The 16,069-nt window shown below is 41.7% G+C and overlaps 1 protein-coding gene across 5 annotated transcripts in view; it reads left to right on the top strand.

The window, feature by feature from the left end:
* LOC124303266 (transcription factor SUM-1) overlaps positions 1–16,069 on the top strand; it is a 62,408-nt gene that overhangs the window by 8,604 nt on the left and 37,735 nt on the right. The gene's annotated exons all lie outside the window — the stretch shown is intronic.

Here is a 16,069-nt window from a genome sequence, read left to right as displayed (position 1 = left end):
AAAATCTTACGTATAATTTCTGAGTCGTTATGGAATCACTGTATCAACTATGGTCGATCCTTCATTCTCAAAACCGAAGTTTCCCAACGAAATAAATAATTCGTATTGGCGAGTTTTCAAAGCAGAAAAAATCAAGGTCTCCAGGCATATCACCACGATGTATGTACGGAAAATCACACGTACCATCGACATTCGTAATTCAATTGATCCGCGGTGTCGGAAAGAAAAGCTATCGGGCAATTTTCCGAAAGGGGAACGTGTAAATGTGTATTCAGCGGGGGTGGCAGGCCGGCGGATGATGAGGGGGGTGAATAGGCGGTTTTATTTACCGTGCAACTCGATATCTGCTCTCGACGTCGGCGTCTCTCTGCAGCCGTGACATTATTGGCTTTCGATACTCGTATACTTGGATACTTGGATACCTGCTTCGTTAGCCTCGACGGTAGCCGTACTCGAGCGATACCCGCGGAAACAGGAGCGGACAAGGATCGCTGTACGGTTCGGGGGTGAGGATCAACCACTCCAAGGACCCATCCGACCGGAAGTGCTAAGTTTCAACTCTGTTTAGCCTCCAGATGATACGGTTTAGGACCCGATTCATGTTCGCAGCCTCCGTCGGGCCACTCAGCTCACTTCAGACGGTCAAAGTGGCGAAGACGCGAGCTTAAGTCAGAAGGAAATGACTTTTACGCCGTCTTGTACAGCATTCTTTTTCGTCGGACGGAAGACTCGGGGTTTTTCGGATCTTTGGACTCCGTGATCCGCAAGTTTGTGCCCAAAGCCGAAAGCCGTCGTTAAGAATTCACGAAACTGATGTGTTGGAAATAAAATTCCATTCAACCCTTGTACGGTGAACCGGAAATTGAGCCATGGTTATAGACTCTTGTCAAGCCGTTCAAAGCCCACCGGAAAGAGACGCGGCAATGCGATTCGAATCAGGTCATTTCCCGCGAGCTTTATAAAACCGGACCACGATTAACTAGAATTGGAAATTGACGGTGAAAACGTTTTCATTCTTCCCCTTTTGGATCGAATACGAAGCATGGTGGAAATGGAAGGAATTAGGGAACGGTAAAGTGCTATTCAAAAAACGTGACTTGTGTCTAATTCTAGTAAAATGAGCTTAATAAAAGTGAGTACTAAAACATGCTAGATCATTTGATTACAGCTACAGGACTAATTTTCATTTTGTACCCGAAACTGTTCTATGGCAGTAGAAAAATGAAAATAGGTGAAAACTGTGTAGTTTTTTAGTATCAATTAAAAATTTCCCTCAGCGCAGGGGTTAGAAAACAGCCGGGCAGTTGCAGTACGAATTCCCAAAGTTCAATTCGTGCACCGTTTAAACTTGTAAAGCCAGGGACGAACTCTTCGGGTAACTTATCTCGACTTCGGGTGTACTTACGTGCAGCGTTTCGACAAGTAACGAATCCCGACGTGAAGTAAGGCAAAAGTAACTAGCGGAGACCTGACCTATCTCTCTAGTTGCACAGTGGAAGCGTCCGTGGGATTTCTAGCATTGTATTTTCAAGACACACACATACGCATCGCCTGCAACCGACTCAGTTTTCAACAGTTCAGTGCCGCGGGTCCCGCGGGAACTGCAGCAGCATTGTTTCTATACGCCGGAAATAGAAGCACCGGCTTTGTCTATGAGGCGCAGCAGCGAAGCCAGAAGACCGAACTTTCGAATACTCGCTAAATTTATTGTTCCAATGCAGACTCCGCAGCTTCGCTCTTCCTCGAACACTGTTAGCCACTCGCTCGTCTGCATGCTGATCCAACCCGAAGGCTCATCTTTCTGGGTCTTAAGGTCCCTCACTTTGTTCTTACTCTAAACATAGAGCATGGTCAGTGTCTCATAGATTTACGGATTTCGACTCGAGGCTGTTTTGCCCCCGAATTCCTTCCGGAAAGCGCACAATCTGTTTTACCTGCGGTCGGTATATCAGGGAAATGGTGGATCGGCGATCGGCAACTGCCGGTAATTCGAAGCCGCCGATCGGCGAAAATAAATACCGAGGGGTAAAAAAGAGAATGAAAGTAGGCTGCAATCCCAATCGTTGCGTGATATGCGCACCGCGCCCCGTTACCGCTTCTGTTTCATTTCAATTTTCTCGGTCCATCTCGTTCTCATTTTCCACCGATTCTCCTCTCTCCTTCCTTCTCGTCCAGCCCGCAGTGTAATGCGTAAGCTTTAAAATTTCAAAGGAGGTTAGGTAAACGCGATCCTCCGGCTTTTTTCCCCGCTTCGTTTCACATCGGATCATGCACAGTCTACACTCGTCATACTGGTAAAAAGCTTTCCAATTTCCGTTTGCTTTGCGGCAAATTGAGGGGTGGATAGAAAGCTGCCCATGCATTATCGTAACGCGTCGGATTTTATATTGAATCGACGCGATCCTCAAGCTTTTAAATTTTATTTCACAACGAGAAAGCTCCCTCCTGTAATTAGCCCGAGAATCGTGCATTGCATATAATATCTGCAAGCAGACCCTCACGATTCACCGCAATTCATTACGGTTAAACATTACATCAGTTCCTCTTCGTTTGTGGTAAGAGCGTGAAATTAATGTCCAAGTCATACTCAGCCGTACAGCTAGCTTCCGTTCTTCTGCATCAATTAAATCTTAGAGCTGCAATGGAAGGAGCAATCCACCGGATTGCTTCCTCGGTGATAAACGTGGTGAAAAAGTGCTTCCAGTTGTCTTATGATACGTATACCTGCACTTGTTGTTTATGTTTGCGTTCAATATTTGTTCCTGGTAGACTGAAATATGACGGTTTGAATGTTATGCTGTGGTCGTTTTTTTTTTTTTTTTTTTCTTTCCATTGCTTTTACCAGACGATCATTGTTCCTTTTTAAAATACGATCACGAAGCTTATAACACTTGTGAATATTTGATCGCAATGTACGTTCAGTACTTTTTCCTCCGAGACGTTTTTACACCTAATTCGTTCAACACCGGGAGGCTGCAAAAGCTTAAAAAAGGAGTAAAGAAACAGAACAGCACGCTTCGAACCAAATATACATATACATAGATATTAGTTCGTGTCTGAAAGGGTTAAAAATATCAAATTACAGAGTTTTAATTAGATAAGAAACTAATTTAAGTCTGTGGCAAGTGACATGAGCCAGCTGCAATTACGATTCGTTTTGTACTTAGCAGTAGCCAGTATCGCTTTCGGAGTTTGGTGGGTCGTCTGAAGGTTTGTTTTTTTTTTTTTTTTTTTTGTTTTTTCCTTGTTTAAATTCATTATTTTTTTTCTCATGATTCTGTCCCTTTATTTCTCGAACCTTGGTCCCTCCTTCGACAGACGCGCGGCCCGTTAACCGTTAAACGCAATTAATAGGATAAAAAGGGGCTGGTGCTGGTGCTCAGCGAGGGTGAGGATCCGAAGAAGGTCGAGCTTGAGTTAGGAAAAGCACAGCGTGCATTCCTCGTGCCGCATATGCGCACGTCTCAGACTGATCTGTGAGATCAAGTAATATAATAATAATAAAAAGGAGAAGTAAAAGAAGAAGAAGAAGAAGAAGAAGAAACGTAACGCCTTATCTATAATATTATCCATTTACGTAACGACCTCGTGTCAACCCCCGTATATATGCATGTACACGCAGGCTGCAGCTTTTCATTTCTCTTGATTTTTTCGCCATAGCGGGTTTTTTAATTCCTCCTTTTTTCTTCCACGCCATCTCTCTCTCTCTCTCTCTCTCTCTCTCTCTCTCTCTCTCTCTCTCTCTCTCTCTCTCTCTCTCTCTCTCTTTTTTACACTGCGTGACACACGTGTTGGCCACGTGGACCACACTCGACCGGCTCGAGCGACGGACGCCAATGTTTTTGCCCCCTTGGCAGCATTAAGTATATATTACCACTTTTTTCCACCCCGGACCCGTCGCAAGAACCGCTTTCAATACCTAAACGCGACGACGACTTTTTCTCCTTACCTACTTGCACTTTCCGCGGACGTCGTCGCCGAACCCCAGAAATTTTACTCCACATTCACGCACGGCCGACGTTACATAATCGGAGGACACGATAATCGGTGGCATCCACCTTTCCGTATTCGGAAAATGCTCCTTCGCCAGTGATTATCTATTATTCATTTTCACTCGCTCGTCGCACCGCAAGCTACTGTCAGACTATCGATTTTACCGATACGTCTTAACGCCGCTGAAAAATTCATATGCCGAATGATAAATCGGGGCAACTTGCAGGACCTTGTTCCATCTTTCTCTTCGTCTTTTTTTGGAATCATGAGTATTTCATCCTACGGTCAAATCTCATTTTTTGATTCATCGATATCGCTGAGCTAGAAAATGGTTTCGAAATTCTGGACTCGATGAGATGAGAAACTTGATTTTTCTAATTTTAATTCCACATATTTAAGGCATTTGATATTTTTCTTCAGAAGAATGTCTGGTCTATTCTTAACTCGAATACGATCACGGCTTTAAATGTTCCACTTGTTTAAGCTCATTTTTTTTCATATTTCTCATATATTTTTATACTTTTTATACTATTTGGTGCCTGACTCGTTAAAATTTTATGCAAAATTACAATAATTTATTTATTCATATGCTCGTCATAGACGATTAACGTGAAAAAACTCGTTGTTGGGCAATGCAGATGAATCGTTATGAAAAATTACACAAAATACGCATTTACGGAAATTTAGCAACATAACCCGCGCAGCTCTGTTTTCGATTTATTGATCATTCCAAGAAGCGCTCGTATTTTCAATTAATTTTTGCATCCGGAACGCTCAAGCGTCGAAAATTAATGACGGCACCAATTACACAGGTGAAGGAGAATCTGAATACACACCTAGTTGCGCGTATAATATTTGCTGTCGACTGGTGAGAATCGACGTAGCTGGATGTCGAAAAACCAACACGACTGTATAAATTTTTTTACTGCTCGTGATGATGCTGACATTTTCATTCGATGCAGGAAGCGATAAACTGATACTTCCGTGTCATACGCGAGGAAGCCGCAGGGTATAAAATCGCAAATCGCATAAGCTTACGCGGTGAATTTTATCGTAGCTTTTTTTTCACAAACCGCAATTCGCTCGCACATACTGCTTCACCATTACGGCTCAACCACGATTCTCCGAAGTCGGGTGATATTCCGGGCTATTCTATGCCGGGGTACTAGAATAATTTATGGGGTGTGCACGGTGTACGGTATGTCTGGGATACATACCTATATCTATGTATAATATTTGCCGGCGAAACAGAAGCTGGGCGTGAATAGTATATTAACATATGCAGAGACGAGCGGACTGCCAATAACTTCGGACTGCCATCCCTCGCTCTCTAAGTCAATTTTAATAATTAACCGGCTCGTTGAATATTCCGTGCGTCTAGCCTTCGTCGGACCTACTACGACGCGCGAGTCGGTATCAGGAGGCCGGGGTGTTGGGCCTCTGTCAACGCACGTAAGTCATTAACAAACATAAGCCCGAAAACCCAGACTGCAGTAAACGAACCTAGTCATTACCACCCTCGACCCTCTCGGAGTACATCCACACCAGGATCGAGCCTTCTATGCTCGGCCGGCGAAAGAAGAGAGAATAAAACGCATTTATGAACTCTTTGAACAGCTAGGTGGTGTTCCTTTTTCACCAAGACACCGCAGTTGTGTAATTTTCATTATAGTCATAGTCGAAAATGCGTGTAGAGTGTGTCTTATCTCGATTCACTTCGCGATCATGATGAGCTTTACCAAAATTACAGCCAAAATTTTTCCAACCCCAAAAATCGAGCCACTGCTCATTCGCAGAATAATTATAGGCATTCCACCTCCACTCGTTTGAAATTTCCCGCCTTTGCGGGTGCGCGTCTTTCAAGTATTTCTGCGCGTTCTACGTGAGTACATTTCAAATTTCCCGCCCTTGGACATGCGCGGTAGATCGATTTGGGGACTTGTAAAAAAGCCCTGTAGATTTATGTCTACTTCAAACCGAGAGAATTTCACAGTTGCGTTGAATACGTGTAACGTATTGTTTGTTTGCCATGACCAAAAAATATGTAGCTCTAACAACTTAAAGTCTTCTCGATGCATTAGCACAATATTATATACACATTGAATTGCATCCCGAATCAGTTCAAACTGTGATTCCACAGTTACAAAAATGATGGATTGGAACAGGTTGTCAGTTATACGTGTAACTAGTTCGTTACGCGAATTGTGGAACAGTTTGTTCTGCTATCATTCGACCCATTCGTCACATTCGTTCTCTTTATCTCCCCCACTCTGTATTTCTCTCTCTCCTTTTTACGGCTATCTTTCTCCCGCCAAACGTTGATTGCTTCGACAGAAATTCAGTGGAGTTAACAAGTAGAATAAAATGATGAAAAATTGAAAATTCCATCCCCCATGCAGTCGGTGAACTTCAATCAAAAACATTCAATCAACGGGACGCGAGAATAATTAGAAAGAAAAACCATCTGCATCCGTGGGGAATTCACTACTCAACCAATTCCAAAGTAGGAACAGATATTATCTATTTTTTGCCACGCGAGGGTTACGAGTTTGAATATTCACTACTTTATCTACAAGATTCAAATTTTCAGATTCAAATTACGTGCGCTAACTGAAACATGTGAAGAGAATAATTTAAACTAAAAAAAATTTATCTCATATTTTTCCTTCCCTGAAAGCACATCGATAGTTATTTTCTGGTAAACAGTGAAAAATGTATAAAAATGCGATGGGAAAGATAATAATTCTCCCTGTGTAGCCCATTATCGATCGATCACAGCAAGAGGGTAACTAATTTAAGGGTAGTGAACGACTTACAATCAGATAATATGTTTACAAATTGAAGCCGCGTTTTTTGAGAATCTCGGCGAAAAAAAAAAATTGGACGGAATTTCTCCTTCAAACAAGCGAGGCTGTCATGTCGTCCCAAAGTGCGAGATTGAAAGTTTCTTTACATCATCTTCCTCTTTCTCCTCGTTTTATACTTTTGCTGAAGAGAACAGAAGAAAAGAGATGAAAAGAATCCTTCTCACCCCGGGATTTTGTCAACGCTTTCCATATATTCGCGCATGGACGAAGCGACAGAGAGAGAGAGAAAAAGGGAAAAGAGAGACAGGGTGACAGCAAATAGGATTCTTCTTCGAGGAAGGGATTACACAATGAAATATATTTTCCGAACAGGCGAGGGCGAGATTCTCCTTCTCTCCTTTTCTCTGCGCGATGCTTCTTTGCTAAATATAATCCCAAAGCTGTGTGACACCGGCCGGCGAATAGTGGGGGTAGAGGAGGTTGAAAAGGGCTAATAAATTAGGGTGCGATGCTAGAAAAATTCTTGCGTATCTTTCGCGGCGATTATCCCGCTTGCGTCCATTTTGCGCGTCCTTTATACATATATTATAAGATAGAACCCAGCATCAGCGAATTATGGGATACGATTGAAAATGTAACGATATCTTTGCCTCTGGTCCAGATACTTATGTATACTCTAAAAATATACGCACGACAAATCTCTTAAAAATTTTCAAAAGCAGGTAGCTAGTCTATAAGCGCGATTTAATTACGAAATACCGCACATCTTTCAATATATCGTATTATAGTTGAGCGCCTTTGCCTCGTTTCATTCTAACGAAATTTCGGCTCGTTTTTTTTCTTTTTTTTTATTTTTTCTTTTTATTTCTACTTCCACTTCTTCTTCTTCTCGAATTCTTTTTCTTGTTTAACGATCTCTCCGGGAGACAACCGTCGAGATTTATCGTGTCACTGTCAAACTCGTGGAGAATTATTTAGGTAGAATATACCTGTAAATATCTCGCTGTATAGAATTTAATAACATGCTTGATGTGTAAAATTCATACGGGGGGGGGGGGGAAAGCTTTGGTATAATACATCGCAAAGACGTTGTTATATAATTATAAGTATAAAATACCAGAAATCTTCAAGAGGCGAAATATTAATAAATAAAGAAATAAAAAATGTGAAAATAATAATAACGCGTTCCGCGGAAAGGACGGGAGTCGGTGCTGCAGGTCGCAAAAACAAGATAAAAAAAAAAAAAAAAAAAGAAATGAAACAAAAACGATGCGAGGTACGGACTTGGCGTCTTTATTACATACGACTGTCTGCGGATCTGGAATAAAGAGAGGTGGAAGATAGGCAGGGAAAAGAAAACGGAGATTACTAAAGCAGACAAATTTTTAATGATGATAAAAAGAAATCTCACCCGTACCGTTATTTCGTTATCGTATTAAAGTTAAATCAAATTGCATTTACTCTGCGTCTGCAGAGGCGTTCGAATACATGTATAAGAGCGGTTCGTCTTTCTCGCGTAAAAGAAAAGACTCGATGAAAAAAAGTTGAGAGAGGAAATAATGAAGGGATAAAATGAAATAAAAATAAAATGTTACGAGATAAAAGAGAGTAAAAGAATGAGAATATTTCTTGGCACGAACGGAGGTCGAGAGCTTCGGTGCAACGGGGATGAACTGACGCGGAGTAGCGTTTATTTCACGTTTCCATGGAATATATATATGTATAGTGCAGCCTAGTTGAACCGAGAGGATCAAAAAGAGTAACCCCTACAGCTTTAACCCTACTCGAACCAGCCTCGCCCGTATCCTATATACCCAGATACACATACACATATACTTGCGGCACTGTATACGACTGCAAACATTGTGCTTATTTAAAGCCACTCCATTCCACTTGCATTATCGTAAAGTTGTACCGCCTCGCATTAAAAGCTCGCTGATTACTTGTCCCGCGGATATTAATAGGAGTAACCCCTCTAATTTTCCCGCGTAATAAGTTAACGGTCTTACACTCTAACCGGGAGAGACGGAGAAGGAGATAAAGAAAAAGAGAGACCCGGTGCAAATTCATTGCAAATGTGCACGTGTGTAACGTACCTATATTATATGTAAATTTTCTCTACTCACTCCTTCATCCATCGGAAGATTTCGTCGTCGGGGATGAACTTTGCTGCTCTTATTCTTGGCTACAATCGGTAACTGTTAATAAGTGAGGAAAAAAAAGTTTTAGCGTACAGAATTTCTGTTTCGCTCAACTGTATAATTTCGCTAGAAATAAAATACGTTTTTAAGCACGGTAGAAAAGTTTTTACTGAATTTATATTTCGGGGGTTACAGATTTTTGTTTCACCGTTTCTATCATTATCTACTTATAGAATCGAAATTTGATAATTCGCTCCAACTGATATTTGGAAAAAAGCTTGATAAATGTATTCAAACATTATACAACATACGTATACAAGATCACAATTACAGAATATATTTATCGGAAAATTGATTTATTTTCTGGAAAAATACAGTTACCTATAAAATCGAAATTGGTTTTTCGTTATCCGGAAATCTAATCACATCTATTTCTATTCCTTTTTCTATTCGAATTTCGTGTCACAAGATTTAAACCTTTTCTCCCATAGTCACGTAACTTCTTTTTCCACGGATCAGAGTAAATCAAATCTTTCAAATTACAATGGCAATATTTTTTAACCCTCGGTAAAAATCGAACAATAGAATCTTTCGCATACAGTGAGACAAATTTGATTTGTTACAGTAAATAGGAAAATTTGGTAAAACAGGTATCGTTAAAAAAACTGTTTGAATATTGTTGGAATTACGAAAAACGAGATACGCGCAACCATTTTGCGCTATCGTCGATCCGTTTTTAGTAATTGCAACGCAAAATCAGTTTCTGAGGTTCACTCTACTTTTTTAGTTAAACAAGGCTTTAACGTCAATTTATCGTTGCACAAGCGTTAAATTTTCGCAACAGTAACAGGAAATATAGGAACAGTGATCGTAATGAGAAAGAATAGTAACGGATACTAGAAAACTAAGTTTCATTTTCTACCCAGAACTATATTTTTCGACTGTGGTGAAAAATAAAAATAGTTAAAGACTGAGCGGCAACCGAAACTAAACTTTTTCTCAGCGCAGACGGTGAAATCCTTAAAGCTGCAAATCGAGCAAAGGACAAACACAAAATGGAATTGATTACTGAAATAGGTTAGCCCCTGATTGATCGTGATTGATTGCAAACCGAATGCAGGAAATTCACACAGTTATCGCTGACGTTGTCAACCTCCAGGGTTGGCGGACTAGATCGAGTCCCAGTGAAGAGAAGTCAGAGCCGCGACCCGCTGAGAATAGTTCTCACAGCGTCCTCGCATCTCGGGATATACGCATGTATGCTTATACGTATACCGCACGTATATATAAACGAATAAACGGAGAAAGAGAGGAGATGAAACGTCGGTGAGGAGGTGGAGCGAGGGGTCGAAAACTATTTCGAAGGGGGGAAGGGTGGTTGGGAATGAACAAGCGGATCAGAGGACGCGACACCGATCAACATTCCGAACCCGACAACTAAAGAGACAAAATTCTAATTTGGAGGCGGAACCTCGGCGGCTTGATCTTTTCTTGCAGCCCAATTTACGCCGCTTTTGAGAGCCTCGAACCCTTTTCTCGGTTTTTTTTTTTTTCGAATTCGATTTCACCAACCAATTTTTCTCATTTCACGCTCGCTCAGCTACGCCGGCCTGCAGCTGCTTAACCGCGAAAATTATGACGCGTGCAATTTGAAAATTCGACCGGTTGAGAGCTATTAAATCGGACATCGTCGATCCGGTGATACGTTATTGCATACCTGTACGCGTATGGAGGACACGTGGGTTGACGGGAATATAGAGAAATCTATGTTTTCGGGTTAATCGAATTTAGACGTAGCGATTAGTGGAGGAAAGCTCGAACGAGCCGAGTGCCGCAGGTCCGAGCGTGCGATAAATCTCGGCAATAAAATAAAGCTTGTTGATAAGCGATGACCGCAACGGCAATATATTTCAGACCTGACTAAACCCGGGCGAAAACCCTCCGCAGCTTTCTTCATTTTTCAATTTATTTTTTTATTCTCCTTCTACTCCTCGCGGGCTTTTTCCCTCCATTTACCCTCCTGGAATTTTTATTCTCCACACGACCGGTCTAGGATTCGGGAATTTATCGAGCTGCAAAACTGCGAAGATAACAAAGCGTGCAAGTTGCGATGCAGAGCTTCGAACGGAGCTTTTTCCCCCCCTCCAAAAATAATACGACAAAATTCAACGCGCCATTTTCTAACGTTGCTTCCAAATCGAATCCTTGGCCGCGTCGAAAGCTTAGAGCCGGTTAGGACGAACTTTCAAGCTGCAAGAATGGCAGCCGAGCATCAACGTAAAGCTCTCTTTGATCACCCGCGATTTTTCCATTTCGTGGGCGTCTGATCTATCCCCAGAAGTTTTTTTTTTTTTTTTCTAAATTTTGTTTTGTTTCTTCTTTCAGAATTTATTTATTCGCTTCGTTTCTTATTACCTCATTTTGTTTTCATTACCGTTATTATTGTCATTATTATTTCACTGCCTATTTCCGTACGGCGGCTATATGGTCGGAACCGAATCCCACTCGCATGGATTTATTAATCACGCGATATTCCGGAGCGATATAATATATCAAGCGGCGTTGTTTAAGGTTCACTAATTGGACACGAAGAGCATCACGGCTCGTCTAGATACGGCCATACTCACAACTGCTGCGCTCCGACTCATAGTGATCTACCATCGTGAAATTCCCGCAATTCGCTTCCTTCGAAGTTCTGCGTTTGCAAAAAATTCTGCATTTCACGCGCTCCGTGGATGATTCGTTAGAATCGGATGATCGATGCCACTTTCTTGGCACGAAATATTGCCACTCTGCCATTCGTGGAATATTATGGTCGAAATTCACCAATTTCACCATTTCTTTTCACGTAACAACTGAGAAGATAGCGTTTTAATTGAATTAAATTTGCTTCGCGTAAGTCGCGGTCTTTGAATCGTCGTTGTACTTTTTTTTTTTTTTTTATATTTTCGCTTCACCCAATGAATATTTCACCGCAAACAGACCGCAGTGTGAAATAACAAGAGAGAAAATTGACACGATCCGTGAAATAATGTGAATTCCGAGCAAGAGTAATTTGCGACTTGATAAAATTTATCCACTATTTTATTTTTCCGGCTATCCCAGCGACATATATTTCGCAGATGATGGGACATTCGAGATCTCTATATCCTTCGGAGTTTATGATGTTTGCCACGAGCTGAAGAGATCGAGCAGAGAGAAGAAGAGCTCAGGCAAATTTCATGGCGCACTTCCCACTCTTTCGCGTAAACATCGATTATAATCCGTACCCTCCGAGCTAAAATTCCCAAGAGCAAGAGTCCCTGATAATCCACGCGCGTTTCTCCCGCCTCAAAGATCGCTGCACAGCGGTTACAAGGAACTTATTTTTACCAAAACTCCCAGCCGCGAATTTGATCGATGAGGGTGTAAAACTAGGCGCGAATTAAGGTAGAAATTAGGTTGAAAGGAAAGAGAATTCAGGGACGAAGTCACGTCTGCAACTAAATGCCCGATTTCTTTACGGAATCAGTCTTCGTTTTTTTTTTTTTTGTTTTTTTTTTTTTTATCCTTGTTGGGGATCCAGCGAACGGGACGTCAATTTCGTCGCACAGGATTACGCGGGCTGATATTGCTTTGCTCCTCGTAAATCGTTGGAAATATTACATGTTATACCAGTTATATGCCCGCCATATATACACATATGTATAACGCACACGTTTACCAAGGACCCGCCTGTGATACGTAATTCGCAAAATAAAAGAAAAATGACCGAAGAAATTCAATTAGTATACCAATCGATACAAAGTTCTCCGGTCGGATCTTTGCAAATGTAAATATGGTATGTAATAAATAAGCGCGCGTGTGCGTGTGTGTGCATACATATACGTATATACATTGAAGGCTCAGAACTCGAAGTATTTCCCGTCGTAAGAAGTATAAAGAGGGAAAACGAAACGAAGAGTACAACAAAAAGAGAGAGAGAGAGAGAAAAAAAAAATAAACGAAGAAAGAAAATCAACCGATAGAAGTAATGAGAAAATGAGAAAAAAATAAACTGTAGCAAAAAATGCGAAACGAATGAAAGACGAGGAAGTGGAGAGAAAAAAATATAATAATATAAAGACCGAGCGATTTGAAATAAAGTACAGATGCTCGGTTGACTCGTAAAGTCGTTTCTGAGACGCGGCCGCGATTTAATTAAAGACTATAAAATAAAATGTATATATACGTATACGCGTGCACGTATAGCCGATTTTTATATTCACGAAGGGAATTATTTATACCTAGATTTGTAATTCAGCCTCAGCGTGGTTTCCACGGAGACATTTTCTGGACAATATTTCCGACCGCAATTGCGATTTTGCAGCATTAAATGGAAAGATCAAGTATAATATCGAGTGCGAGTTCGATTCATCAATGTAGCGAAACGTGATGTGGGTGTGTCTGGTACTTCTGCAGTGTAGAAAGAGAGTGAGAGACGGTGAGTGAAGAAAAGTAAGAAGAAATGTAATAAAAATGAAAGAATATAATACGGTGAATTTTAAACGCATCCATTTGTCGGCCGAGGGTCGACGGGCGTCGTTATAAAGCTTTCGTCCGCAAGCAGCGTTATATGTAAATCTATATACATGTATATAAAGAGCCTGAGAAAAGGTGTAATTTTACGTTTCGGTTGATGGCGCCAGAGTTAATGGGTGTAACTTTAGCCCCCTTTTAGCAATCTTCGAAATAACTTAACGAATGCTGCGGTACGCGAGATATCCGAAAGCTCCGAAGAGAATCGAGTCTCCCACAATTTCAAGAGCTATTTTTTCTTCCCTTTGTCATTGTCAGCACTCGCGCTGTGCCGGGACGGCACTAATTTCTCGAATTTATAAAGTGGATTGAAAAGAGAAAATAAAGTTAAAAAAAAAAAACAAAGAAAAACGTAAAAAAGCTGAGGTGATAATAAAGAGTCGAGGATAGGTGATAAAACTTTGTGTTTCTCTTTTTTTTTTCTATCTTTTAATGAAAACCACAAAACTTATACACAGAATTCGTACAACGACGACCAAAAACTCCGCGGTTTCGTGGCAAAATGCGAAGTCGGGCGAGGTTTGCTGCCTAAACGCGGCGGCAAGTGCGTAATTTACCCGAGGAATTAACAGCCACCGAAAACGGTGGAAGAGCGGAGCCGAGGAGACAGAGACAACCGAGTCTCTGTACTGATTACTCATTCTATTCGCGTCCCGGAGCTAAGACCTGCAGCCTTATGCGATGTTCGTGTTCCTTCGGGCGGGCGCGTCATGCCTGCCAAATAAAAGCAACCCGGTCGGGCTCGTCTACAGTGTAACCTGTAACGCCGATGCGTTATACGACACAATTTAGAAAAAAGGATCAGTCACGGCATCCGAGGAATATTAACCACCGTCTCGACCGATCAGCGCCGCCCCTAAAATGTCTCACTTCGTCTTACAGCCGAGACCCAATTCGCTGCTGACGAAACCACTTTCGATTCGGCAGGGTGGATATTTTCAAATTGCATTTGACGAAACGCTAGAAATTAATTCGGCTGATTTTTATTTCGAAACACATTGTCGCGTAAACTGAAAACCGATTGCTTAAGAATACAGACTAAAGGAATGTTCCGAGGAGAATTCGAGATAACGTCAAACGCCGGCAGAAAACTCACGTACAATTTTTACTGCCAATTTTCATCAACAATTATGTACGGAATCCTGGTCTCAATTTTTGGAAAAGTTTAAAGTCTTGTCATCGAAATACAGTCTGAAGAAAAGTTAAAACTATACCTTCGAGTCGTCATTGTAACTTGTAACGATTAGGTAATAATCAGTTGCTTTTGGTACAGAGTTTTTCAAATTTCAATCGTCTCGCAAGCTCTAGATGTACCTCTTCAATTTTCTTCTCGATACAGTGATTGAGCGGTAAAACGGCAGACGAAATATGTTTCAGACGATTCAAATGTTCGGGTATAAAGAGTAAGATGTTGAAATGGTAAAAAGAAATTAACAAGTCTGAGTTACAGGTCCGTGAGAATTTCTGTCCGAGGCGAGCGGAGCGTGTGGTGAATAAAAAGAAAAAAAAAAAAATTAAAAAAAAAAAAAAAACAAGAAATCGGGCGTCAGATCAGATATTTTCGTGTTATATTATATTGTCGTACACAGTGAAAAAGCGGGTCGATGAAGGTATCCGAGCGAGACGAAAGGGATTCATCGCCGAGTCCGAGAAAAGGGGGACACGGCGAAGCGTTGACGGAGTCCCGATCGTTTCCAGCTCGTCCCGCGGCCCGAAATCCGCCTCAGGATGAAAAGAATGTGAATTCGGAGTTACGACCGAGTACAGCGACATCCGTCGTGTGAAAATGCGAGGAGTCGGAGAAAACGTGCCGTCGAGGAAGCTGCGACGTTGGTGTTTCTGACGTCACGGTGGTCCGTTGTTCCAATTAATTCGTCATTGGGAATCATGGAGGAAATATTAGCGGTAGAAAAGCCTCTTTGAAGATAACCGAAAAGCCGTGATAGTCGCAATGGAATTCAGCCGGCAAGAGGAATTCTCCTCTCATCGTCGCGGCTCGGCTGCACCGCATGGGTTCTAGTATAAAAATATGTTTAATTGCTACTATGAATTCCGACAACTCCGGCTTGACGAGACTCTCTTTTACGATGTTTTGACGCTTGTATCCGCGTTTTTATTCAACGGCGACATTTTTCCAACCCGAACCATCGTCCCCGCGACCGACTGCGGAGGATATTCACGTCACAAGTTTAGTGTCAAAACACTTTACAATGAGGCATGCAGGCTCTGCTTGGCTGGGAAGAAGCTATGTGTAAAATAAAAAGTAAGGGAAAAAAAAAAACGGGAAACCAGTACCAGCTAGCCTGGATTCCTTCTTGTTTTCACCATTCCCGAAAACCTTTCGCGACGCGAGTCCGGGACTAAGTGATGCATAAAGATTGAGAGCGGATGGAAATCCGAGGTAAAAGTGTGCATCGATCAAATCAGAGTGGAGAAAAACGGACGGTGGACGATGCCGGATCCGAGGAGGATCCTGATACGCGATAGAGTTTTGAATTTCATCGGTTTCCAGGGAGCTGGACGGACGGACGGACGGTTCTTTTGATTTCCCTCTGACCCGCGGTTCGACCC

This window comes from Neodiprion virginianus, chromosome 4, assembly GCF_021901495.1.
Source record: "Neodiprion virginianus isolate iyNeoVirg1 chromosome 4, iyNeoVirg1.1, whole genome shotgun sequence".
Taxonomy (NCBI): domain Eukaryota; kingdom Metazoa; phylum Arthropoda; class Insecta; order Hymenoptera; family Diprionidae; genus Neodiprion; species Neodiprion virginianus.
This window is presented reverse-complemented; position numbering and strand designations above follow the sequence as displayed.